General features: G+C 35.1%; 1 protein-coding gene across 1 annotated transcript in view; it reads left to right on the top strand.

Moving 5' to 3' along the window:
* DPYD (dihydropyrimidine dehydrogenase) overlaps positions 1 to 27,272 on the top strand; it is an 806,187-nt gene that overhangs the window by 584,898 nt on the left and 194,017 nt on the right. The window lies entirely within an intron of this gene.

Genomic DNA, 27,272 nt, shown 5'->3' with positions numbered 1-27,272 from the left:
CGCTCCTTGCATTTTTGCTTCCTTGGAGGTTGGTGAAAAATCAAGAGATCATGTTACAAGCAAGAATACTGTGCCTTTTATGATCCCAAATTCGTATAACTCACTGCTGGTCAAAACTCCTAATAGTTATGACAGATGGGACAGATTGATCAAGTGACTGATAGCACAAGAAGAGAGTATACCAAGATAGGATTTCATACAAATTCTATTCTCTTGCAGTCTGTGCATTACTCAGAATTTCTCATTGTCACAATTGTCTCATCATTAATTAGTAAAGGCTAATAACAAGGCCTTCTAAAAGAAGAATATAAGCACCCTGATTTTAATATATTTTTTCATAGTCTGGGCTAGTTTCCAGTCTTCCTAGAAGTTTGAAATCTACCTTCTTCAAAAATCTTACCTTCACAACTGTGAAATAAATCATTAAAACATTATGTTTATAGCTTCAGCTGACAAGATATTTGCAGACCTCATACCTTTGCACACTTTCTCTCATCATAGAACGCTTGCATTTGAAACAGAAAGAGAAGTTTTAATCCCAAAGTCCTGTTCAGTATCTTTTGCCCTGTGCACTCTGTTGCTGTGACAGCATGAACTTGGTCTTGCAAAGACAATGCTGTGAGGTTCTTGACTGTACTGGTATGGGGATTAGTCTCCCTGGTGATAGAGACAGTGGTAAATATACATAACATAGCAGTGTCCCACTGTTCAAGAAAAGCATTGCTGAATCAGACCAAAATGTGCTTTTGGAAGAGGCTGCATAGACACAAATAAAGCTCTCTCCATGCTGAGGTATTATGTTTTGAGAGCGTGAAGTGTGCCTATAAGCCATGATTAAAAAAAAAAAAAAAGTATATTCTGCTTTTAATTGAATGCCATTCCCACAATGTCAGAAAGAGGAAGGCTGTAGAGGAGCACCTGCTCAGGGTCCAGACAGAACTCCCTTTTATCAGGAGCTATCAAACAGGGCCTTAAATATTATTGTAATGCAGAATAACATGGAGCAAGTTAGCATGTGTCTCAGAAAGAGAGTCGAGAGATTCCAGAGTTGGGCTGTAACGTGCACTATGTTTTCTGTCAGCCCATTTCAATTTTTCCAGCCTGCCATGTTGACAGCAAGAGAATAAAGGAGGTCACAGAGGGTGCTGAACATTAAAAATTAATAAAAGAACTATTGCAGTAGTATTTTATATAAGTAACACCATTCGCGTTTTCTCATTTAAGCTGCAGTTTCTGAATATTCTCCCATACTATAACTCAGTCTAATAAACTGACGGAATTACAGCATTAGAAAAAGTCTTTTGTGTTGCAGTCTTTTAAGCATACACACACTGGAAATTATAGCAGTATCTGCAAACAAGTTTAGCTGTACCTCAGGGCCCGTTAACATTTCCATAAAACTCTATTTCTAAGATTTATAAATTCATCTATAAATATTCACTTGGGTTATAAACTCAACCAAGCCTGGGTAGAACTTTCATTTTAAACAACAAAATGTCCCTAACATTTTTAAGGGTTTGTACCTCATTTCTGATAGGTTCTATAATAAGTCCCTTCACATTATAAACAATTTGTTTTGAAAATAGACTCTCTCCATATTGACAAAATTAATAGTTTTTTTTTTCCTTTTAAGCAATGTTTGCTTTAATTTAAAGGTAATATAATCTGAAAAGCAGTTTAAACAGGCAATGATAATATATTTTAGGACAGAAGTAAGTTCTATAACCAAGTACCTTCAGAATGAGTTATAGCAAAAACTACCCTAACAAAATGTGTTAAATAATAATGGCTTCAAATTTTAGGACTGATGAAAATATCAAAATGGCTAAATACCATTCCTAGTTTTATGAATTATGCTGCTTCAATATAGAAAGCTACACAAAATATGCCAGGTATTTTTACAAAATTTAAAAAAAAATTCCCACAGCACAGTGCTAATACTTACCCAAGTGTTCTCTCAGAACACTGGAATATCTACTTTTGGAAGAGCTGCTTGAATCATAGATTTTTTTTTTTTTTAAGTGAAAGCTACAAAGAGTTCAGTTTTCGATAGCCACCTGAAATACAGTACGTACTTTTCATTACCAGGGAAGGCTATTTTTCTCTTTCAAAACTTTCTAGCTCTCTATCAGTCTTTTTTTTTTTTTTTTCTCCGAATAAGATCCCTGCTATTTGAAATGAATATTTTGTTTTGTGTCAATGGGGAAATGGTGAGGAACTAGAGTAGAGCACATGCTATAGAACAATGGTCACATTTCAGTAATGTCCTTCTTTTAAAACATATTAGCTAGTAGGGTGCAGTGACTAGCGTCAAAAACAGAACCTCAGCTAAGGAATGTCAGTTTAATTATTTCAAATATGATCAGTCTGGATTCTAGAGTATTCTAAAGCAATGTTTCTCAAACTTTGGTTCCCAACTCATGAGTGTACTATGGAATCAAGCTTAATGAACTCTGAACAAATTTTTTTTTTTTAATGAAATAGAACAGAAAAAACTGTCAGAATGCTTTGCACACAGTAGGGATAAACACTGGTCAAACGTCTTTTTTTAGTTATACATGTAATGCGCACATATGTATATTTCTATGCCAGGTCATGATGTAAAATGAATTTTTTATTGTGGTTAACTTCAAAAATGTCAGAAAGCTGCTGATTTAGAGGGAGGTCTCTTTGTTAAATAAAAGATGTCATTATGCCTGTAGAAGTCATTAAGTGAGGCAACTTCTACCTGTTGAAGTTTAAAATTTATATCAAGAGGGAGAGTTAGGACTTCATTCCAAGGTCTCATCCTCAGCTTTGTTATTTTAGAAACTGCATTTTCCAACTCATCTGTAGGTTATTGGAGTGGGGAAGATGGTCAAACACAGGAATCAAATTCATAGTAAAATGACTTATAAACCTAAATTTTAATTGTAGGAGAAATACCTGGCAAGATTTGTGATAACAGTAGGAGTCTATTAAAGGTGATTTCATAGTGAGAACAGTATCAAAAGAAAGCTTGTTCTGTATTCATAAGGAATATTTTCATGAAACTAGGATGACTAATTAAGCTCTCCACTATACAAGTACTTCTGTCTAAATCATTGCCTCTAAAGAATCAATATTCTCTACCTTTCTATGGACAGTAGAAACATAATACTATAAGTTGTTACCACCTAACTTTCTTTTTTTCTAGAATCCATGCAGAACACTTTTTAACATCAAACAGCAATTAGTTCATGTATCACTACACAGTTGAATAAATTATTGTTTTTTTGAGGGGGAGGGGAGAAAATTCCTTGGCTTTATTTATTTGGTTAGAAGGAACACTAATCTCATCAGGAACGTTATTTTTAAACTCTATCCTCAAGTGAATTACTCATTATTTTACCTAGTTTCAGTTTGGTTATTTTTTTTCTTGATTTAGTTTCAAATTTTGACCCTTTTCTTGACCTTGTCCACAAATAATAATGGTATCTTAAGCTTGCCCCTAACTCTGTGATTACTATCACCTGTATAAATGGTGTTATCCAGCTGTGGTGGAACATTTTCACATGAAGTCCTCCCTGTAGATAAGATTCTTTTAGAGATGGTTAAAAATGAGTCCTGCATGGCATAACTAAAGATATGTCTTTCTTGCAACTGACTTCACAAGGATAACTTTTATTCATTTATAGCTGCATCGGGAGAAATAGTAATCAAGCAATGGGGTAAACTCATTTAAAGGAGTTTTTGTTATTGTTCCTTATTGTGTTTTAAAAGGTTCTTTTTATTAATGGGGGATGGGCATATTCCTTAGGTTTGTTGTTATTCCGTTGTCCCGCACATATTTCGTTTGTTTTACATGAAAACGCATACACGCACACCCACATATAGGGAAAAGTTCTGAAATTTCTCTGCAGAAGGCACTTTGAGATGATGATAGATTCTTTAGGCTCAGTACAATTTACTTTCTACAAGGTTGAAAAATTAACTCATTTTAAATTATTTTATTTGCTAAATTTGTTTTATTTTATCAAAAAAGGGAAATTCTTGTCCTCAATTTCAAATTTTAGATGTTTGAAATTATTGATTCTGTATCAACTTAGTTAAAACAGTAGAACACTATTATTATTCACTACTAATACTTATGAACTTTATACTGATTTCTGAATAATTCATCAAAGACGGCCTTCAAGATTTGATCTCTGTTTCAGGAACCCATATTTTACTAATCACGTGAAGGATATTACAGAGGTTAAGAAATGATGGTGTATTTCTCAACAAATGATAATGGTATACTCCATAAATGTTCTTACATTCTACAAATAAATGATATATGATTTGATATCTAGCTATGTGGGCTATTGGACAGTGCACACTAACTGAGCTCTTATAGTTACAAGCCTAAAGGTGTTTTCTTTGTAAAATCAACATGAGAATTACCAATAAAAGAAGGTGCAAGTTAGAAATTTGCTAGTAATTTGTAACTCTGTGACAATGTAGGGCTAGAAATGAGTACAAAGTGTAGAGTTCAGAAAACCTGAGGGAATCGATGTATCAATAATGTATCAATAGTAGCTTAAAAAAGAATTTAAGCATTGTCTCCACACTGCATATTTTATGTTTGTCTTTAAAATAGTTACTCAAGAGTTGCTGGGACTTAGCAGCATGCACTCAGCTACTGGGCACTACATAAACACAAATCCAATGTAACCCACTCTAAGCATAAACTTAAACTTCTTTTGTTGTATTTATTAGTGACTATTGTGTAAAATGGAGAAGATGACAAAACATATACTAGATTGGAGACTCAGAAGTTTCCGTTACGTTTTGTTTTGAATAACTATTTTCACACATGCAAGCAACTGAAAATTTTAGTAAGATTGCTTGAAGTTCTTATACTATACGTTACAATTATATCATAAACTGCAGTACTGATATTTTTTATAGGAAGTAGTTTTTAATGGGCTGGATTTTTTTATGTGTCAATCACATGATTACTGATGCATATAATCCTTTCAGAAAAACACACCTACTATCCGTCATAAAATTTCAGCTATCTATTGTAACCATCTTTATCAATAAGAGCTTAGATTTTAATACTGAACTATCTAAAGTAACCTGATAAAGACAATATTTAAATGAATAAAAAAGCAGTAATAAATCATGCCAAAAAGAATAATGAAAAGGAGAGCCTTCCATTTTATACTCACTTATCTATTTTCTTTTTTTATATGTACCAACATAATGGAAAAAATTCTAGTCTATTATTCACATATGTAAAAACATTCTTAGACTATCACAAGTTTAACTGATCAAATTCTTAAAGAACTTGTTATATAAATATATGTACTATATTTGCAGAATAGTGAAAAGTAGGCATATCAAATAAAGATGTTGAATTACAATTTTCATTATAAATTATCAGTTTAGTTGAGAGAAGCTCACCATTAGGACTATTCTCATTTAAATCATGCTTATTTGAGTATATTCACGTACAGATTGACAAAGAATCCCCTTTTGCATTATATTGCTTTTCCCGAAGCCTGAGTTTCTTACTGTTTGGCCGTCGTTGGTCTATGCAGGAGATCAGAGCCCTAATAATAGATTTTTGACAGTGAGCTCGCCTGCTACCTGCCCTACACAAATCCTCACTGTTCATGTTTGCTTCACGGCAACAAAGCAGACAGAAGGAAAATGCCAAGTGCTGAGTTTGAGGTACAGCCTTGCCTTGGCTTGACATTTCAGCAGAATAGCAGTTTATGAGATGCATAATTTTTCATCTGGGACTCAGCTGCCATATTCATAGACGCTTACAGCTCATCGACAGACTGGAGCAAGGGCAAAGGTTTAAAGCATAGATCAAGGTCTATATTCTTTCCTTAGGTATTTTAAAATAACTGCAGATAAATGATAAAATCGAATAATGTTTAAGAGCCAAAAAATTCTTGGGTATCTGGATAGTATATATGTTTTCTTTGTTCAAAATTAGGAAAATAAATTAATGTCTGTTACCAGCTCCTAAGAAAATATTTGATAGACTTTGTAAACTAAAGGACACCAACAAGCATATTAAGAAAACTTACCTTTGCAGCAGTGGTAATGAATTATTAAATTTCTTTCTTGTGTGTGTGTGTGTGTGTTTTCGTAAAGAATGATTTCAAGCTTGAAATTAATCAAAAATGTTCTATTATGAAAGTAAAACTAGAGAGTATTTTGTCACTGTTTGAGCTTGAATTTAAATATTCACAGATTCATGCATATCTACTGTACTAAAAATCAGTGTAGGTACATGTCAGTGACTGTTTAATTTAGAGCTACACATCTCTGTAAGCTTCAGAAACAGTTCACCATGTCACAATCTCATACAGAACAATGGTACAGTCATTGGATTAATTAAAGAAACCTTGCAGAGAACTGAGTTCTCAGTATGTCAAGATTTCAGTTTTATGTTAAATATTTTCTAAAGGCCAGACCCTTAAATCTCAGGGGCTGTACCAAGCAGTGAGCTGTGAATTTAACCATAGGCTAACTGCTAATGATAAGGAAAAGAGTCCTAGTTGAGGCAGCTGTAATAGTCATTGGATTAGGCTATCAATCACTCGGCTCCCTAAGGAAAAGGAGAAGACCAAACAGTGAAAAGGGAAATTAGGAAAGGAGGGCATGATTAGAATGAGATTCTTCACATCTTTATCCATTCATTGGCCTAAATCCGTAAGCGTTGGTCCAAACTCTCCAGCAAACTCTGACTATAAAGCTAACACATTTATTCCTAACATCTAGAGAACTATCAAAATGTCATTGGTTCTCAGTAGTTAAAGATCTTGAAACCCTCTAGAAGCAAATGCCTGATCACATAATAGAAAATAGATTAACCCTTAATTGTTGGACTTAAGATTTGTATATATGATTCCTTTATGTATCAGGATTCATGTATGTTGATAAAGGAAATATTTCTATTTAACTTCTAAACTGTAGCCAGTTTTTACTTATGGAAGTCCTGCTGGTGAGGTGAGACTCCAGGAGATCAGTGGTTCTCAAACTTTAATGTGTACCAGTACGTGGAGGACTTATTAGAATACAGATTGCTGGAGCCTTCCTCTTGAATTTCTGATACATAAGTATGGGAGGGCCTGAAAATATGCATTGAACAGTAGATGAAGTACAGTTAGTGTCAGTGAGCATTTTGGTTTGAATAACTTACTTCTCAAATAACTTAAAAGGCTTTAAGCCAAGGTAAAATTAGAGAAGCATGGTATTCTATAAATAAATGCAGAATCTCTGCCCACAGTTAAATATCTGAAACAAATTGTAGTTAATAAGGTCAGAATTAATTCGTAGAAAAAGTATAGAACACAATATTTGATGTTTCAGAATAGAAAGAATATGTCACCCCATTCCAGATTAAATGTTGATTGCAAACCATTGTTTATGCGAAGAGAATACATTCTGAGTGCCACTAAAGACGATTTATGGATATTAGTAATCCTTTGAAGGCGTCAGAGGTAGACAAGGGTAAAATTAAGCTCACGACTGTGAAATATTATGTTTTCCTTTTTGACTTTGTGCAGATACTAACATACTGAATAATAACAGTTTTCTCCCAGGACAAGCACTTAAATATCAATGAACCTAAGTTACTTTCTCAGACTCTTAAAATATAGAAGACAACAGTATTGGTAGCCTTCTGTTCTCTCTTCACTTACTTCTTTCCTGTCATCCCCATACAATGGTATCCTTTTAGCAGTAAAAGGAAGGAGATAACCAATGTTGCAGAGATAAGCTATTTCAGTGTACAGTATCCCTGCTGTTTGCATGATTACACTATGCACTGAGAGTCTTCCAAAGTCATGTTTATAGCCTGTTTGCCATAATGCTAATCAATCATGGAAGCTGCCTACAGCCTTCTTGGATGGAGGAGTGTCCTGGTGTGCAGCCCAGACAATTTTGTATCATGTGAATACCTGATAAGTTCCAAGAGGTCCTTAAGTGTAGAGGATGGTAAACCTTTGAGAGACCCATGCGGTATCTGATGCATTAAAGGTACAGACTGCCAAGATGATACAGGAGTGATGGTACAGGAAGAGTTAGGATTGGAATAGAGGAGCCAAAGGAATCTGGTCAGGCCAGCTTATCCTCTTTGCTATGCTTTTGCAAAAAGTCCAGCACTTTGATTCAGTTTGGTGCAGAAAGTATACTAAGGATTCTATACATATTATGTCTGTGGTCTTCAAATTTTTATGCTCACAAATACCCCACATTTAAAAAATTATATACCATGTACCCTTCACTCATTTTAGGTTGACCTTTACAAATTTTGGCTATAAGTTTACTTGATAGCAAAAGACAGAATTTCCCGAGTTCTGCAAATATTCATTCTTAAAATGAAATTGCTACATCATTCTTGTAAATAAACCTAATAGAGTCTAAAAAGCAGTGACTTTATACACATTATCTTATTTAAAAGTACATAAACAAGCTCTAAATAATAGTTGAAAGTTTTACATAGATTTTTTTCCCCTTGAACTAATATTTTTAATTGAACTTCTCACCAGATTTTATTCTGTTTTATTCTGTTTTCCTATTTTTTAAGCTTGAACTTCTTTTATAAGCCGCTCTATGGAATTTGTCTTTAACAAAATATATGTCTATAACTGGACATTTATATTTTTTAAATTTCTGGGTTAAGACTTTAAATGATAAATGTTTTTTCTTTCATATTGTTAGACTTTAAAATTTATACTTTATCATAATAATATAAATGTATTATAAGTTTTGATTATTTTTCAACATGAAACTAATTTTATTGGAAATGCATTTCTTAATGATGGCTTTAAAAAAAATTCTGATCATGTATCCATTGATGCATGTTATTCCTAAAAATGCCCAGGTTCAGCATCATTCTATCCTGCTTTTATTTTTAGATGTGAACATTGAAAGTCCTTGTTCATCTAAATAATTTTAATTTTAGAGTGGAAAGAGTTTTATAATATCATAGTCATTTTACTCAAATCTTTGGACACCTTTCATGTTATAAGCTAAACGTTACTTATTGATCTTAACCAAAAATACTTAAACAATTTGATGAGTTTCTCTTTCAGTTTTTCTGAAGCAATAACTTAGAAGTCATCTGACTTGCAAAAATAGTTTTTACTCAATCATAGACCAACGCCAATATTTTGAATTATCATTCCATTTGGTACCCTAGAATCTTTATACCACAGGGCAATATACCATTGCAGTATTTGAGATCACTGAGAAATATGCTTTTTTTCTAAGGTGGAAAGGAACGTTGAGACACGGGAGTTGGGAACAGAAGAGCCAGCATGATCTCTTGACTGTACTGTTTCTCAGGCAATATAAATTAAGAAATAATACATATGGAAATATGGGATCTAGAAAGTGATTCCCTTAAAATCAATTTACCCATGGGATACATACTGCCATATGAAGTACATCACTGAGTATACATACTTTTAGGACAAGAGTGCTAGCTTATTTCATCTAATCTTCGCACAACTTTATGACAACAAAACAGTACCTTGGTTTTATTACTTTTTATGTAAACTCGACTATGTCTCTTAAAGTAGCACCAGCAATTCTGCGAAAATTTCCTTGTATGGGTTAATAAATTTCAGTATATAAGTTAACATGTGCTAATGGTGGTATTGGAACATTTATGCTGCTAGTCACTTGTGTTACTAGCAAAATTGATCAGCCTTTCTGCACTCCTCAGCCCTGGCAATTCAAAAAATGAGTAGCAGCTGTGTAGAATATCCAGGCCTTTTTAATAATATGATCTTTGTGTGCCCAGCACTGTATTGAACACTCTAAGTGCATTCTTATTTAAATAGCCCTATGAGGTGGACATTACTGGGCCCATTTTACAGACTTAAAGACTCAAACTCCAGATGGAGTTGAGCCATCTGGAGTTGAGCCAGGACATGTCATAGTTTGGTTTCAAGCTAAGATCTGTCTCCAAAGATGAACTGCTAGGCATTTTTATCAATGTCTTCATCCAAAATCTGCCACAATAAGTCTAAATGGTATAACTATGGTATACTCATTAAATTCTAATAGGCTACAGATGTCACTTAGTAATCTAAAATTTATTCTACGATTTGACAGTCTGTGAACATTGTCAAAATCATGTCCCTTATTATCTGTATCACTTTATCTCCAAATGGGAAAATTGAGTCAAATAGATGAATTAGGGGAAAATTCTTGAATTTATTCCAAAGAAAAACAACAACAACAAAAAAAAAAGACAGGAAGCATTCAGGCATTTTTTTAAAATGTAAGCATGCAGCATGCAATTGAAATGAAACTGACATCAGTATAGCCATAAATAACCTTATTTGTTACTGGCTTAGATAAACTGAATGAGGGCTTGGTCCAACTGTGATACTGAGAACAAACTTTGGGGTCCTTCTTAATTCCTTCTTTGTAATCTTCAGTCAGTTACAAATGACCACGTATTTCTGCAACTGTCATACCTTCTTTTTGGACAGATCCATCTTTTTCCGCAGGAGCAGTATTGTCTCCTTTATAATTTCAACTGAGCTTGCAAAAAGCAGTATTAAGTAATTCAGAGATGTTAGTTTTTCATTAAGTGGGGAGAGTGAAAAGGACATTTTGAAAGTAGTGAGGTGGGGAATATATTGGGCCATAAAACCTATGCTAAGCCCTTTCTGAAAGGGAAATAGTAAACTACACTATTTCTCACTTTCCCTGGTTTAAAACAAAAGAAGATAAAATATAATTAAAATAAGAAGAAGGTGAAACCCTCTTAGCATACATTGGGTATCATATGGCATGAGAAATTTTAATCATTGCAAATTAATTTGAAAAAAAGTATATAGACGTAGTCAAGAGTCCAAGGAATATTTCTTGGACATCTTTGTTCATTTAGCACATCTGTTTAATGATTGACCTATTTAGATTATAAGCTTCTTAAAAGCAGGAACCATTGCTGTTTCTTTGTTATCGCCACCAAAATGTAGGAAAGTTAGAGGCACATTTTCGACCTGCAAGAAACACCTTTTGATTCTTAATTTTCAGCTGTGTACAATTCAGAAGGTTTTGGAGATCAGACTGTCTCTTAATCTCTGCCATCCACCTTGACTTGCTGGTGAGCTTTTTGTAACTAAGAAATTCTAAGAAGAAATTATAAGAAATTCTATAAGAACTTTTCATGTGTGATGTCATTTAATCATTATAACCTGGTCAGGTGGTCTCAGTTAGTGACCTGTTTTACTGAAAAAGAAACTGAGGCACAGAAAGGTCAAGTAAATTCTGTAATATCACACAGCTGATATCTATGTATATTGGGATTCATGCTGTCTGGCTCTTGATATTATGAATTTAACCACTATGTTATAGCAGCTTTCCTACCCCAGCTCATTCTGTATTAATTTACTCTATTATGCTTTTGTTATTTTGTTATTATAGGATGAAAATACACAGAGACCCACTTTTGTATTTCTTTAACAACAACAAAAAAATTAGACTGAAAATAATCTATAAATATGCCACTAAGATTAATCACTGTTTAAAAAATATCACAGTAATGACAGGTCACAATTATACTGTAAGTGGCCTAGTAAACCTCTCAGGATTCCTGTTAACCTCTGTGCTTCATGCATTTCTCATATTAATATACTGAGAAATAACACAAAGAAACATATGTACTTTTCAAGGCAGATGCCAAAGGTTTAATGGATCAAATTATTTCTGTGCTGGATTTTTATTCACTAGCTCCAAACATTTGGTCTTTTACTTTAGCCCAATGTTAAAATGGAATTATAAATTTCTGTCTGAAATAGTGTAAAATAAAACATAATAGAAAAGAATTGGGCTAACAGTAATAGTTTCAGTAGCAGAAATATCTTTTTGCCTTGGCCCTTCTAGCTCCCTAAATCCTTATTTTAATAGCAAGTTTATACTTGATGGGGGTATGGTAACTTTTTGGTAGAAATAATGTGTGTGTGTGTGTGTGTGTGTGTGTGTGCATGTGCGTGTGTGTATTTGCATGTTTGTTCCTTATCCATTATTCTAAATTGTTCCCCAAAGACTTTTCTTTAGTTTCACCATTTTTGTATAGGTTTATAATATAGCAGGGATCACCAAAGTGTTTAGTGTGATAGTAGTCACCCAAGGAGCTTGTTAAATATGCCACTTCCTGGGCCGAGAGAGCATCTAATTCAGTAGATCTGAAGTGAGGCCAGGAATACATACTTTTCTCAACAAGAATCTCAGAGTATTCTGACACCTGTGATCTTCAGTCCCCATTTGGCACAGGGTTGGCGGGGGCATTTTAATGTGGGGAATGTCACCATTACAAGGTATAAAACTTTGCATAAAAATTTGAGATGTTTGTTTTAAGGAGAATGAAGTGAACCAGTATATCGTTGATGGTTCAGTTTAGTCATTGATCTTTCTAATAATAATTTAGATTTTTAAATGAGTAGACCCTCAGAAGGATTCTCCAAAATGCTCACTAACATTTATGAACAAATAAAGAGTGACCAATATTCAAAGGAACAGCAAAATGTTGACTTAACTCTTAGCCAAATGTCACACTTGTCAAGCAATTTTTACTAACTTTCTATTTGGTGAGCTTTACATATAGGTATTAAATTTGGGGTGATGGGATATATCTTTAGAGATATATATATCTTTGCTACTCCTATAGTATTCCTGACCAGGTATTTCTGAGAATGTGCATATGATTGGATGTATCAAAAGAGCTGTTTTTATGAGAATATTTTGGATGATTTTTTTGTTTTTCTGAACCAGGAATAGATTAAAACAGAGCCAAGAAGCACTTTCAGCACTTTTATACCTACTTTAAGGCAAGCAGCATTGCTGTTGTTCCAGTGCCCTAAGATAGATTCTAGAATGAATGAAAACTTCATCTCTCTCTCTCTCTGTGAGGGGTGGCCAGGAGTAGCTGGAGGCAATGCCTAATGTTTAAGAGCTCTAATCCTCATAAGCTAAGATCTTCAAGTAGAATTAGAGACTCGAAGAGTCCTAGTATCTGTTCACAGGGAATTATGTAGTTTTACATATATTCCATCTGTAAAGAGTGTCAGAGATCAAGGCAAGGAGAAAAAAATAAAACTTTCCCACTTTAGTCTCACAGACTCCCATGATCTGCTAGATTCTGCCAATTTGCCTTTGAAATGTGAACATCAATGCTGCACATACCTTTAGTCCTGAAGAGGGGATTTGCCTAACCATGCAGACAGAAAAAACAGGGGCAATTCATGCTGGACTGAGATGAGAAGATGCAGAATGTATAGGGAAACAGTTGAGAAAAGGAAAAATAGTAAAAAAGCCAAAATACAATAGCACAAATAAAATCCACATTGCTTTTATGACAGAGAAAAATTGAAACCATGGAAACTCAAATCAGTGTTGTGAAGGGTGGCCTTAGGAATCTCTCCAAAATGTAGACAAATAGGACAGAGAAGTCAATATCATGAAAGAGAAGGTGATGGACATACAGACAACCAAAAACGGAATTCTTGATAAAAGTAGCAGAATGGGGGTGGGGCAGCAGGTAATTAAAGAAAAAATACCAGTCACTATTCTAAGCTTACTTTCTAAATTTTAGTTTCTTTAATAGGCACTTTCCATATGTTAATTCATAATGAAAGGCATATATTTTTAAACTTTTAAAACACTTTCCTAAATTAAAAAATAATTAGAAAGAATTCACTGATTACCAGAAGAATCTGTAAAGAGACTTACCTAGCACATTCTACAAAATATTTTGAATTACAAGAATATATGGATAAAATTAGTCTAGCCACAGATATGGTCTCAAGAACACTAAATAGCAGAAGAAAATGCAGTGGCATGTATTTTTAGAAGAAAGGGTAATCAAACATCCAAGCTGATATTAATGTGCGAAAATTCTCAGATATACAAGGGCTCAGAAAATATATCATTCTTTAAAAATATTATTGAAGATATATGTACTAAATAACTGAGTGATAAATTACAACAGGGGTTTTCAAATTATGGTTTCTAGACCAGCAGTAAGCATCACCTGGGAACTTATTAGAAGCACAGATTTTTCAGGGAGAACCCCAAGACTTACTAAATCAGAAATTTTGAAGTGTAGGGCCCAGCAGTCTGTTTTAACAAGCCCTCCAGGTGATTCTGATGCACACTAAAGTATGAGAACCATTGAATTAAATTATGAATCCAAGAGTTAGGAGGACATTGCATAAATGTTAAGCTTTTAAAATGTTAACCATATATGTAGGCCTAAACATTTATCAGAAATTGTTTCAAAATTAAATGCCTGTGTCAAAACTTAATCCTGAAAAAGAAGCCACAAATATTAACAAAATTTTAAAAGGAAAAACTTAGATCTAAATTCCAGATTATTTTAACAAAGAATAATTTGTGAGAAATAACAAAAGTAGGTGGGTGGAAATTCAGGTGTGCAAATTTCTTATCCTAAATCGGAGATTTTTTTTTGCTTCACTCTTGACGTAGATAATTTTAAAAACTTGAAACAGCCTTTTGAAAAACTTAAGGATAATTATTATTTGAAGTAGTGAAATTTAAAAAGGACATATACTATAAAATACCTAGGAATAAATCTAACTAAGAGGTAAAAGACCTGTACTCAGAAAACTGTAAGACACTGATGAAAGACATTGAAGACAACACAAAAAATGGAAGGATATACCATGCTCATCAGCTGGAAGAATTAATATCGTTAAGATGACCATGCTACCCAAGGTAATCTACAGATTCAATGCAATCTATATCAAAATACCAAGTGCATTTTTCAAAGAACTACAATAAATAATTTGGTGGAAACACAAAAGATTCCAAACAGCCAAATCAATCTTGGGAAGGAAGAACAAAGCTGGAGGTATCATGATGCCTGGCTTCAAACTCAAAGCTATAGTCATCAAAACAATATGGTACTGGGGCAGAAACAGACACATAGACCAATGGAACATAATAGAGAGCCCAGAAATGAACCCACACTTAGATGGTCAATTAATCTACAACAAAGGAGGCAAAAATATACAATGTGGAAAAGATACTCCCTTCAATAAATGGTGTTGGGAAAACCGGACAGCCACATGCAAAAGAAGCAAACTGGACTACTTTCTCATACAAAAATAAACTCAAAATGGATTAAAAACTTAAATGTAAGGCCTGAAACCATAAGACTCCTAGAAGACAACACAGGCAGTACTTTTGACATTGGTCTTAGAAATATTTTTTTGGATATGTCTCCTCAGGCAAGGGCAAAAAAAGCAAAAACAAACAGATGGGACAACATCAAACTAAAAAATTTTTGCACAGCAGAGGAAACTATCAACCAAACAAAAAGGCCGCCTAATGAATGGGAGAAGATATTTGCAAATGATATATCTGATGAGTTTCATATGCAAATATATACAAAGAACTCATACAACTCAATATCAAGAAAACAAACAACCTGATTTAAAAATGAGCAGAGGAGCTGAATAGACATTTCTCTATAGAAGACATACAGGTGACCAATAGATACATGAAAAGATGCTCAACATCACTAATCATCAGGGCAATGCAAATCAAAACCATAGTAAGATATCACCTCACACGTGTCAGAATGGCTATTATAAAAAAGACAACAAATTGAAAATATTGGCAAGGATGTGATGAAAAGAGAACCCTCATGTACTTTCGGTGGGAGTGTAAATTGGTGTAGCCATTATGGAAAACAGTATGAAGATTCCTGAAAAATTAAAAATAGAACTACCATATGATTCAGCAATTCTTCTTCTGGGTGTTTATCTGAAAAAAACAGAAACACTAATTCAAAAAGATATATGCATCCCAATGTTCATAGCAGCATAATTTACAATAGCCAAGATTGGAAGCAACCTAATTGCTCATCGATAGATGAATGGATAAAGAAGATGTGGTATATATATATATGGAGTATTACTCAGCCATAAAAAATGAAATTATACCATTTTCCACAGCATGGTTGGACCTAGAGGGTATTATGCTAAGTGAAATAAGTCAGACAGAGAAAGACAAATAACGTTTTCACTTATATGTAGAATCTAAAAAAAAAAAACAAATGAACAAACATAATAAAAGAGAAACAGATTCATAGATACAGAGAACAAACAGATGGTTACCAGAGGGGAGGGGATGGGGGAAGAGAGAAATAGGTGAAGGAGATTAACAAGTACAAACTTTCATTTATAAAATAAGTGAGTCATGAGTATGGAATGTACAGTGTGGGGAGTATAGTCAATAATGTAATATCTTTGTGTGATTACAGATGGCAACTAGACTTATCATGGTGATCATTTTCTAATGTATAGAAATATCGAATCACTTTTTTGTATGTATCAGGAGTGAACATAATGTTGTAAATTAATTATACTTCAAAAACAAAGAAGCAAACTCACTGAGAAAGAGATCAGATTTTACCAGAGGTGGGGAGTGAGGAGATGGGGAATTAGATGAAGGTGGTCAAAAGGTACAAACTCCCAGTTATAAGATAAATAAGTACTAGGAATGTAATATACAATGTGATTAATCAAATTATACTGCTGTATGTTATATATGAAAGCTGTTAAGAGAGTAAATCTTGAGTTCTCATTACAAAGAAAAAGATATTTTTTCTTTTTTTTTGTACCTATATGAGATGATGGATGTTCACTAAAGTTACTGTAGTAATCATTTCATGATGTATGTAAGTCAAATCATTATGCTGTACACAAACTTACACAGTGCTATATGTCAATTATATCTCAATAAAACTGGAAGGAAAGAGGACACATATACTTATTTATAATTCTTTTAATGTTTATTATCTTTAATGTTTTAGAATCTATAATTATTAGCCTCTTTCATTCCTATTGTTAGTAATTTGAGCATTACCTTTTATTTCCTTGATAAGTCTACTTGGAAGTTATTAATTTTGTTGATCTTTTCAGAGAACCACCTTTTGGCTTTATTGATTTGTTCTAGCTTTTGTTCATTTTCTCTTTTCATTTCTTACTTCTATTATTTCCTTCCTTTTGCTTGTTTTGGATTTAATTTTTTCCTCTTTTTCTAGATTCTTAGAATAGAAAATGGATGTACAGATAATTGGCTTTATACTTTTTTCTCTTTTAATATAAATATATAAAACTATAAATTTCCCTCTAAGTGTTGCTTTAGACACAGCCCACAAATGATTTACTTACTTATTGTGTTTATGGTCTGCTACTACTCAGTAAAATGTAAAATTCCCAAGAGCAGAGATATTTTACTGTATTACTTACTGATATATATTCTGTTGCTGGAACAGTGGCTGGCACATAGTAGGTGCTCAATAAACACTGTTGAATGAATGAATATTAAAAATTGGGACCTGACATAAAGAATGGTGGTCTTGCAATATAATTAGAAAGTAATATTTTTGAAAGTCATGTTAAGCAGCATAGTGCTCAAAAGCACAGATTTTTTAATTAATGTATTTTGACACCTTGGGAAACATTTATCTCCTGCGTTTTCTCATCTATAGAATAAGAATAAGGCTTACTTCAGAGGGTTTTTGTGATGGTTAAACTAAATGATATGTATAAAATAAATGGTTACATTTATAAGGTGCTTCCTCTTTGCCAATACTACAAAAATAGTACCAGAATATTTCTGTAATGGAAGTAATTATGAAACTCAGCACACTAGAAAGTTGATTTTTTAAGAAGCACTAAATAAAAATTTGGGATCTGTTTCAGTTATGAATCTAAATGTACATTAATAACTAAGAAGTTAAATTCAATACTATATTAAAATATCCATCTTGACCAAAGACTAATACTCCAGGAATGCAAGGGTGGCTTAATATTATGAATATTATTTATATAATATCATTAGATTGTTACTAAATGTTGTTCTGGAAGTTATGTGTAACATATGTTACACGAAAAAAAGGGATATGAATTTTTAGAAAATATAGTTACTTACCTGGAGATGCTCTGCTCATATACCTAGGAAATGCAAAATGAAATATTAAATCTTAGAAGTAATAAGAGTATAGGACAGTGTAATGACAATGGTGGCACTAAGATATTATATAGCAGCTACCTTTTATTAAAGGGCCCCTCAGTGCCAGGAACTGAGCTAAGCAGGCTTTACAAAGAGTTATTTCATGAATGAGGAAAATTGTGCCAGAGACTCAGGTTCATTTTTATTTGAGGCCAAGTCTGACTGGTTCCCAAGCCTATGCTCTTGGGGCAGTAGGGCCTGCACCATACAGCAGACATACAAACATGAGTTGCTCTCCTATGCACTAACATTCACACTAGCAAAAAAAAAAATTAAAAAAATAAAATAAAATATTCATCCTTAACAAAGAATATACGGGGGCTAAATGTGAGAAACAACATAACTGCAGAGCATGGAGAAGCAGATTTGAATAAATGACAAAAACATAGTACACCCTTGTGGTAAAATAGGGGTTCCCAACCCTGGTACTGGTCCGTGGCCTGTGAGGAACCAGGCCGCACAGCAGGAGATGAGCGGCAGGTGAGCAAGTGAAGCTTCATCTGTGTTTACAGCTGCTCCTCATCGCTTGCATTACCCGCTGAGCTCCCCCTCCTGTTAGATCAGTGGCGGCATTAGATTCTCATAGATATGCAAACCCTACTGTGAACTGCACATATGAGGGATCTAGGTTGCGCGCTACTTATGAGACTCTAATGCCTGATGACCTGAGGTGGAGCTGAGGCAGTGATGCTAGCGCTGGGGAGCGGCTGCAAATACAGATTATCATTAGCAGAGAGTTTTGACTGCACAGAGACCATAATAAATCAATTGCTTGCAGGCTCATATCAAAACCCTATCAGTGAGTGGCAAGTGACAATTAAGCTGCATCTGGTGGCAGACTTTATAGTGGCAAGTGAGTTGACGTACTTCAATTGTACAGCTGCACCTGGTGGCAGGCTTTAAGTCAGAATTCAACACTTATTTTAGTCCGCACATGGCACGCCCATTGTTTTATTTACCACTTCCGTCCGCGCCTCTTTCCTGCACTTTGCACTTGTCTCAGTCACAGTTTTGGTAAGCCCACAAGCTAACCCGAGCCAAAATGAGTAAAAAACTAACGTCGCTGGAGAGCTTCTTTGAAAAGGGGGAAAGACCCAATGATGAGACAACAGAAGACGCTAAGACTGCCCACAAAAAGAAAGCTGCGTTTAAAAGAAAATACCAAGAGTCCTACTTAAATTATGGGTTCATTGAAAAGGTGATTCACATTCTCCAAGCTCGCTTTTGCATAATATGTGGCAACCGGCTATCCAATGAAGCCATGAAACATTCAAAACTGCTTCGCTACACGGAGACCAAGCACCCTGCATTAAAATACATGCCTCTGGAGTTTTTCAAAGGGAAAAAATGTGGACACAAAGAACAGAAGCAATTATTGAAGGCCACCACTTTGTCAAATGTGTCTGCGCTGAGAGCATCATTCTTAGTGACTAACCGCATTGCTAAAGCTAAGAAGCCCTTTACTGTTGGTGAAGAGTGGATCCTGCCTGCTACTAAGGACATTTGTCGTGAACTTTCAGGAGAGGCTGCAGTTCTAAAGGTGACATGTGTTCCTCTTTCAGCTAGCACCATGACTAGATGAACTGATGAAATAGCAGAGGATACTGAGGCACAACTGTTAGAGAGGATTGAGTCACCGTGGTACACAATCCAGGTTGATGAGTCTACTGATGTTGACAACAAGGCAACAATGCTTGTTTTTGTGCAATATATTTTTCAGGAGATTGTGCATTGAGGATATGTTATGTGCACTTTTGTTGCCAACCAACACCACAGCTGCAGAACTATTCAAGTCTTTGAATGATTACATATCAGGAAAACTGAACTGGTCATTTTGTGTCAGTATATGCACGGACAGAGTGGCTGCCACGACTGGACAGCTTTCTGGTTTCACTACTCGGGTCAAAGAGGTCACTTCTGAATGTGAGTCTATGCACTGTGTCATCCATAGAGAAATGCTGGATAGCCGAAAAATATCACCTGAACTTAACAACGTTTTGCAGGAGGTAATTAAAATTATCAACCACATTAAAGTACATGCCCTTAACTCATGTCTGTTCGTGCAGCTCTGTGAGGAGATGGACGCAGAGCACACACATCTTCTCTCATACACAGAAGTGAGATGGCTTTCTAAAAGCAGATCACTGGCCAGAATTTTTGAGCTATGAGAGCTGCTCCAGAGATTTCTTTTAGAAAAACAGTCACCACTGGCAGCACATTTCAGTGACACACAATGGGTCACAAAACTTGCTTACTTGTGTGACATATTCAACCTGCTCAACAAACTCAATCTGTCACTTCAAAGAAGAATGACAACTGTGTTCAACTCGGGGGATAAAGTGGCTGCATTCAAAGTCAAACTGGAATTATGGGGGCGACGAGTGAACACTGAGGTTTTTGACATGCTTCAAAAGTGTTTGCTGGCATAACAATCAATGAAAAACCAAGGAACAGAACAGAAAGCCCTGAAACTCTGTATTCCAAAGAACATAACATATTATAAAAGAAGACTCTCAAGTCAATTGGGAAAAGATCTTTTATTAAACTTATAATGAATGGGTAAATTAGCTCCTTGGGAAAAATAATCTAAGTGTATCCTTTCTTCATACTATACATCAAAACAAGTTTTATATTAAAACCTAAAAGAAGAACTGTACTAGATTAAACTGTTGAAAAAAGAAAAATGATAGGTGGTTAGTTACCCTATTTGAAATGGAAAAGAAAATCTTTCTAAAGGTGAAAGAAATGAAAAAATATCACAGTGAAGATACTGAATGTGTTTGCATGTAATTTTAAACATCTATATATTTTTTAAAAACATGAACAAAACTAAAATATGAAAGTAAAAAGTGTTCGTAAGATAATAACTCAGTTGCTTCAGAACCAAGGTGCATGCCTTCTCATTAAGTGAATACCATATAATATAATAGTTCTATCCTCAACAAAAGGCTTAACAGCCAACATGCTATCACCAGTGAGTTGGCTTTCTAATGACATCCCTCAGTTTATAGCATAATATCCAGGTGTAAGTCAAAAAATCAGCTCTTTTCTGGTCTGTTGTAAACTAGAGGTGGAGTTTTAAAGTTCTTTGAGCAAGAAAGGAAAATAAATAATAACACAAGGAAAAAAAACCTTTTAAAACTCAGTTTACAGAGACGTGCAAAGTAAAGCAGCAGTGAGGTATTTTGAAGTATCAAATTGGTAAAATATTTTAAAGGGAATATTTAATTCAAAAAATGGTGGTGAAGTAGAGATTTTGACACTCGATTGGTAGAATTGTAACTTGATATACATTTTCAAAACAAAACCTATGCCTGTATGCCTATTTGATATCATTTAGGAATGTCCCTTAACTTAGTACTTGTGTTGGATTCTCTATTTCTGTTTCCTCCATGTTCCTCGTTCTTAGTGTAATTACTTAGCATATTTTTCTGGAACTTAGCTTGAGAACTTCCTGAGATAGTCTAAGCATACTCATAAATTTTCAGCTCATGCATATTTTAAAATATCTTTATTCTATTTTCATAGTTAATAATTTGATTGAGCATAAATTCCCACATTAACGTCATTTTTAACTAAACATTTTAAGCCATTATTCCAATTTATTCTATCAGTTATTGAGAAATCTGATTGCAATTAATATCTGCTCATTTAAGATTATATATATTATATTATATATATATATATATATTTCCCCCCTTTCAGATCTCTTTACCCCTTGTAATCTGATTTTTGCAGTGAGGATTTTCCTTTCAATTTATTGTTGAGCTCTCAGGTCTTTTCTATCTGAAAATTTATACCTTTAGATCTAAGAAATTTTCTGGTGTTATTTTGTTATAATTTGTCTTCATTTTTCTCTGGTCTTTTTAAATCATTCTCCTTGCTAATTTTCAAAAATCTTTTTTTTCCTACTTGAATCTTACTGTTCTCTCTTTTGGGAGATTTATTATTCTATCTTTTGGGATATAATTTTATATCATTTTAAATCCCCTAACCTATTATTTTATTGGTAGTTGTATTTTAATTTTCTTAAAATTCTTTCTTGTTTTCCAATAGTTTCTTTTTTATTGCATGCTCATCTTTTGAATGCAATGCCTTATCTTACTCTTTCTAAGGATATTAACTGTTTGGTTTTTTTTCTTTCAGTTTTCCTTCAATTCTTATATGCTTACTATTTCCTCCTCATTATTCATTCTTTTATTTATTTTGATGATTTGTTTTGGTTTCTCTAGTTCATGTAAGAAACTTTCTGAAATGCCTGCAGATCCAGGACTCTTTTTCTTGATTCAGTTTTGAGTGTGAGACACTGAAAAGCTGACTGGAAGCTTTGAGTTTGTGAGTGAAGTTGAGCAGTTATAGAGTTTAAATGTAGAATGATTGAACTGTAAGCTGTCCTTTTTATTGGGGCTCATAAATATGGGGTCTTTTCTCTAGGAACAAATAGTTTCTTAGGAAAAGAATCCTCAAGTCTCCTATCATGGAAGCACATGTCCTCTGATGTAAAAGGAAAGGAGGGTGAATGGTAGTCTCAGTGTTCAATATGCAGACTTTCATTTCATTTCCCTACTTTTCATTATCATCTCAATCACAGCCTTCCACTAGTTTTGAAATCTGGTGTATCTCTAATACACTTTCTCAATAAAAATAAATCTCTGGTCTTTAGCGGACTACTAGAAATCTGACTGCAAAGAGTGGGAGAGGGGACCTGGGGTCCTGCTGATTCTACATATCAATCTTCACATGATGTTCCCATTTTTAGTCCCTTGTGGGCCCTTCATTCCACTGCATTGCTGCGTTCCACAGTCCTGAGCCTTTCTGGGAGTTCCACACCATGCATGTTCGTAGGTTTCTACTACGTCAGTTACCACTTCTCAATTCACTTTCCAAGTTCCAAAATTTTTCATCTATAGAAGATACCTTCCTTACTCTCTTTGTCTTCATGCATCTATGCTTTTTGTCTTTTAGTATTTACTTTCTGTCATTAAGGTAGGGTTTTCAGGAAGGAGTGTATAGGTGTGGTGAATCTGCAGTGTTTCATCAAAATATGTTACATTTTTAGATAATTAAAAAACAATTCTTTGAAAAATTTCAATGTAAGAACCATGATACTTAGAGATTCAGCGTGTCACATATTTTATTTTATTTTATTTTTTACATCTTTATTGGAGTATAATTACTTTACAGTGGTGTGTTAGTTTCTGCTTTATAACAAAGTGAATCAATTATACATATACATATATTCCCATATCTCCTTCCTCTTGTGTCTCCCTCCCTCCCACCCTCCCTATCCCACCCATCCAGGTGGTCACAAAGCACCGAGCTGATTTCCCTCTGCTATGTGGCTGCTTCCCACTAGCTATCTGTTTTACGTTTTGTAGTGTATATATGTCCATGCCATTCTCTCACTTTGTCACAGTTTACCCTTCCCCCTCCCCATATCCTCAAGTCCATGCTCTAGTAGGCCTGTGTCTTTATTCCCGTCTTACCCCTAGGTTCTTCATGACATTTTTTTCTTTGATTCCATATATATGTGTTAGCGTATGGTATTTCTCTTTCTGACTTATTCACTCTGTATGAAAGACTCTAGGTCCATCCACCTCACTAATAACTCAATTTCGTTTTTTTTTTTTTTTTTTTGCGGTATGCGGGCCTCTCACCGCTGCGGCCTCTCCCGCTGCGGAGCACAGGCTCTGGACGTGCAGACCCAGCGGCCATGGCCCACGGGCCCAGCCACTCCGTGGCACGTGGGATCCTCCCAGACCAGGGCAGAAACCCACGTCCCCTGCATCAGCAGGCGGACTCTCAACCACTGCGCCACCAGGGAAGCCCAATTTCGTTTCTTTTTATGGCTGAGTAATATTCCATTGTATATATGTGCCACATCTTCTTTATCCATTCATCCGATGATGGACACTTAGGTTGTTTCCATCTCCTGGCTATTGTAAATAGAGCTGCAATGAACATTTTGGTACATGACTCTTTTTGAATTATAGTTTTCTCAGGGTATATGCCCAGTAGTGGGATTGCTGGGTCATATGGTAATTCTATTTGTAGTTTTTTTAAGGAACCTGCATACTGTTCCCCATAGTGGCTGTACCAATTCACATTCCCACCAGCAGTGCAAGAGTGTTCCCTTTTCTCCACACTCTCTCCAGCATTTATTGTTTCTAGATTTTTTGATGATGGCCATTCTGACTGGTGTGAGATGATATCTCATTGTAGTTTTGAATTGCATTTCTCTAGTGATTAATGATGTTGAGCATTCTTTTATGTGTTTGTTGGCAATCTGTATATCTTCTTTGGAGAAATGTCTGTTTAGGTCTTCTGCCCATTTTTGGATTGGGTTGTTTGTTTTTTTGTTATTGAGCTGCATGAGCTGCTTGTAAATTTTGGAGATTAATCCTTTGTCAGTTGCTTCATTTGCAAATATTTTCTCCTATTCTGAGGGTTGTCTTTTCATCTTGTTTATGGTTTCCTTTGCTGTGCAAAAGCTTTGAAGTTTCATTAGGTCCCATTTGTTTATGTTTGTTTTTATTTCCATTTCTCTAGGAGGTGGGTCAAAAAGGATCTTGCTGTGATTTATGTCCTAGAGTGTTCTGCCTATGTTTTCCTCTAAGAGTTTGATAGTTTCTGGCCTCACATTATATTTTAAAAGTAAATTCTTGCCATTCATAAGCTCACGTTCAGTGTCTACAAAGAGCTATGGAAAAATTTCTGTGAAATACCATTGTCTTATTAACAGTGTAATGTGTATGTATGTGTATGTGTGTTGTTTTGTCTGTGCGTGTGTACACATACACGCATAATTAAAACTGATATGGAACTAGTAAATTTCCTTGTGCGAGGAAAATATTCTCCGCACAGAATTCAGGTTTTAGATTTCTCTAGCTTTTTGCGTCATTGCCAAATGACAGGAAACTATTTTTTTTTTTTTTGTTAAATGTTGCTTTCTTTCCAATTATGCACATGAAATTAGCCGGATTTGGTTGTCATTTTCCTCTACACAGTTTTAGAGGAGAGCAACGGCAAGAAGTCGGCTTGGGGGTTAGTAATACCCAGGTAATTCAGCATAATTGGAGTCCTGATCTGTGACTTTCTAAATCTAGGCACTGAGTTAAGAACATTGAGGAACATTTAACTAGTGCAGCTTAGTCATGTGTTGTTATATTATCAACAACAATTGTGTATCTCTTTCCCTATCCACTCACCTTCTGGAGTTTTTGGTTGTCCTGCCCTGAATTGTAATGTGGTAAAGGGGCAGTCAAGTAGTAAATGTTAACTTTTAAAAATTGAAACCTCAAAGCACACTGCTCTGTTATAGACTGGCACACTACTTTTGGCTTTGAAGTCCCTGAGTAGGCAGACTTTCATTGACATTAGACGTTGTTCAAGTCAGAGGGGAATACATCTCTGAAGATGAAAAATATTAAGCCACAATCAAAGAGAAATTAATTTTTTTTGATCTTTGCATTTCCTGGAACAGGCTGAGTCATGAGATGAATGACAGTAAACACTTACATGGCACATTAGTCAGAGTTAGTTACATAAATTGAACTGAGCAATAGCAAACTAAATACATAGATCAGCACCACCAAAAGAAAACATGTTGAAGAAAGTGCCTTACAGAAGAAACCTAGAAGGTAAGCTATCGGCCAGGAATGTTCAGTTAAATTATGAAGAAAAGATTGGTGGATTAAGAGACAATTGAACATGATCTTGATCAGACGGCATCCAAATGCTAAACTGGTCCATTACTTGAAATCAGTTATTCAAATATACTTATAATGCCTGTTTTATTAAACATTTATTAATTGAATATTTATTCAATAAGTATTCAGTCTTGCTATTTTCAGTTGCTCAGGAATATAGAACTGCACAAGGTAGATAAGCTTTTTTGCTATCACAAAGGTTAACATTCTAATAGAGGAGAGAGGGAATAAATAAATAGGTAAAGAGATACCTAAATGCAATATAGTGATAAGTTCTGTAAAGAAAAGATCAGAGAAGGGGCAAGGGAAGTATATAATCACAATTTTAGAAAGTATGGTGGTCAGAAAAGACTTGAATTAAATGTGGGCCCAAGCCATGTTTTCACCTGCAGAGGCAAGCACAGCACACAGGCCCTGAGATGGCGGAATGCTTGGGAACAGCAGTGAGGATATGTGATGTGAAGTAGCGTGAACAAGGAGAGTGTTTGACAATACGATGAGAGGGGGTACCAGAGATCATGTAGGCCCTCTATGGATTTTGGATTTTATTCTAATTTTTAGGATAGGTATATGACCTGATTTCCATTTTTAAATCAAATGTCACAGTAGGTATTCTGTGGCAGACAGAATGGAGGCAGGGAGATCATTTTGACGGCTAATGCAGGAATCCAGGCCAAAGATGATGGTGATTTAGACTAGTGAGGTAGTAATGGAAGCAATGGAGGGTGGGAATGTTGCATTCAGGGTATATTTTATAAGTAAGTCAGGCTGAGGGATTGCGTTTTGGAAATGAGAGGAAGAGAAATTATAGACGATTCCAAGTAGTCTGGGTCAAGGATCTGAATGAATAATGGTGCCACTTAAAGTGATGGAGAACCCTGGAGAAGAACAGCTTTATGGCAGGGGAGTGGGGAAGAAGATCAGTAGTTCATTTTGGATGTGTTGGATTTACAATGTCTATTAAAAATGCAAGTGAAGATGTATAGCCACTGATTGGATATTTGATTATGAAGCTCAGGGTAAAGGAAGAGCTTAAGACATAAATAGAGCATTCGGACTGTAAACAGTGTATGGTATTTACAAATCATGGGACCTGATGAGATACACTAGAAATGCATACAGACAAAGAAAAGAAGAAATCCAAAGACTGTTTCCACATTCTGTGATCAGGAAGAGTAGGAGGATCCAGCAAAGGAAGCTGAGAGGAGGAAGGTTAGAAGGCATAATATGGCAAGCACCATGCAATAGCTGTGCACATGTGTGTGAATCAAGAAGAGGGGACGGGGCTTCCCAGGTGGCACAGTGGTTGAGAGTCCGCCTGCCGATGCAGGGGACATGGGTTTGTGCCCCGGTCTGGGAGGATCCCACATGCCGCGGAGCGGCTGGGCCCGTGAGCCGTGGCCGCTGAGCCTGCGCGTCTGGAGCCTGAGCTTCCGGAGCCTGTGCTCCACAACAGGAGAGGCCACAACAGTGAGAGGCCCGCGTACTGCAGAAAAAAAAAAAAGAAGAAGAAGAAGAGGGGAAGTAACACAT

This window comes from Pseudorca crassidens, chromosome 2 (genome assembly GCF_039906515.1).
Source record: "Pseudorca crassidens isolate mPseCra1 chromosome 2, mPseCra1.hap1, whole genome shotgun sequence".
NCBI classification, from domain to species: Eukaryota; Metazoa; Chordata; class Mammalia; order Artiodactyla; family Delphinidae; genus Pseudorca; species Pseudorca crassidens.
Note: the sequence above shows the minus strand (reverse complement) of the source record. Positions and strands in the feature narration are given on the sequence as shown.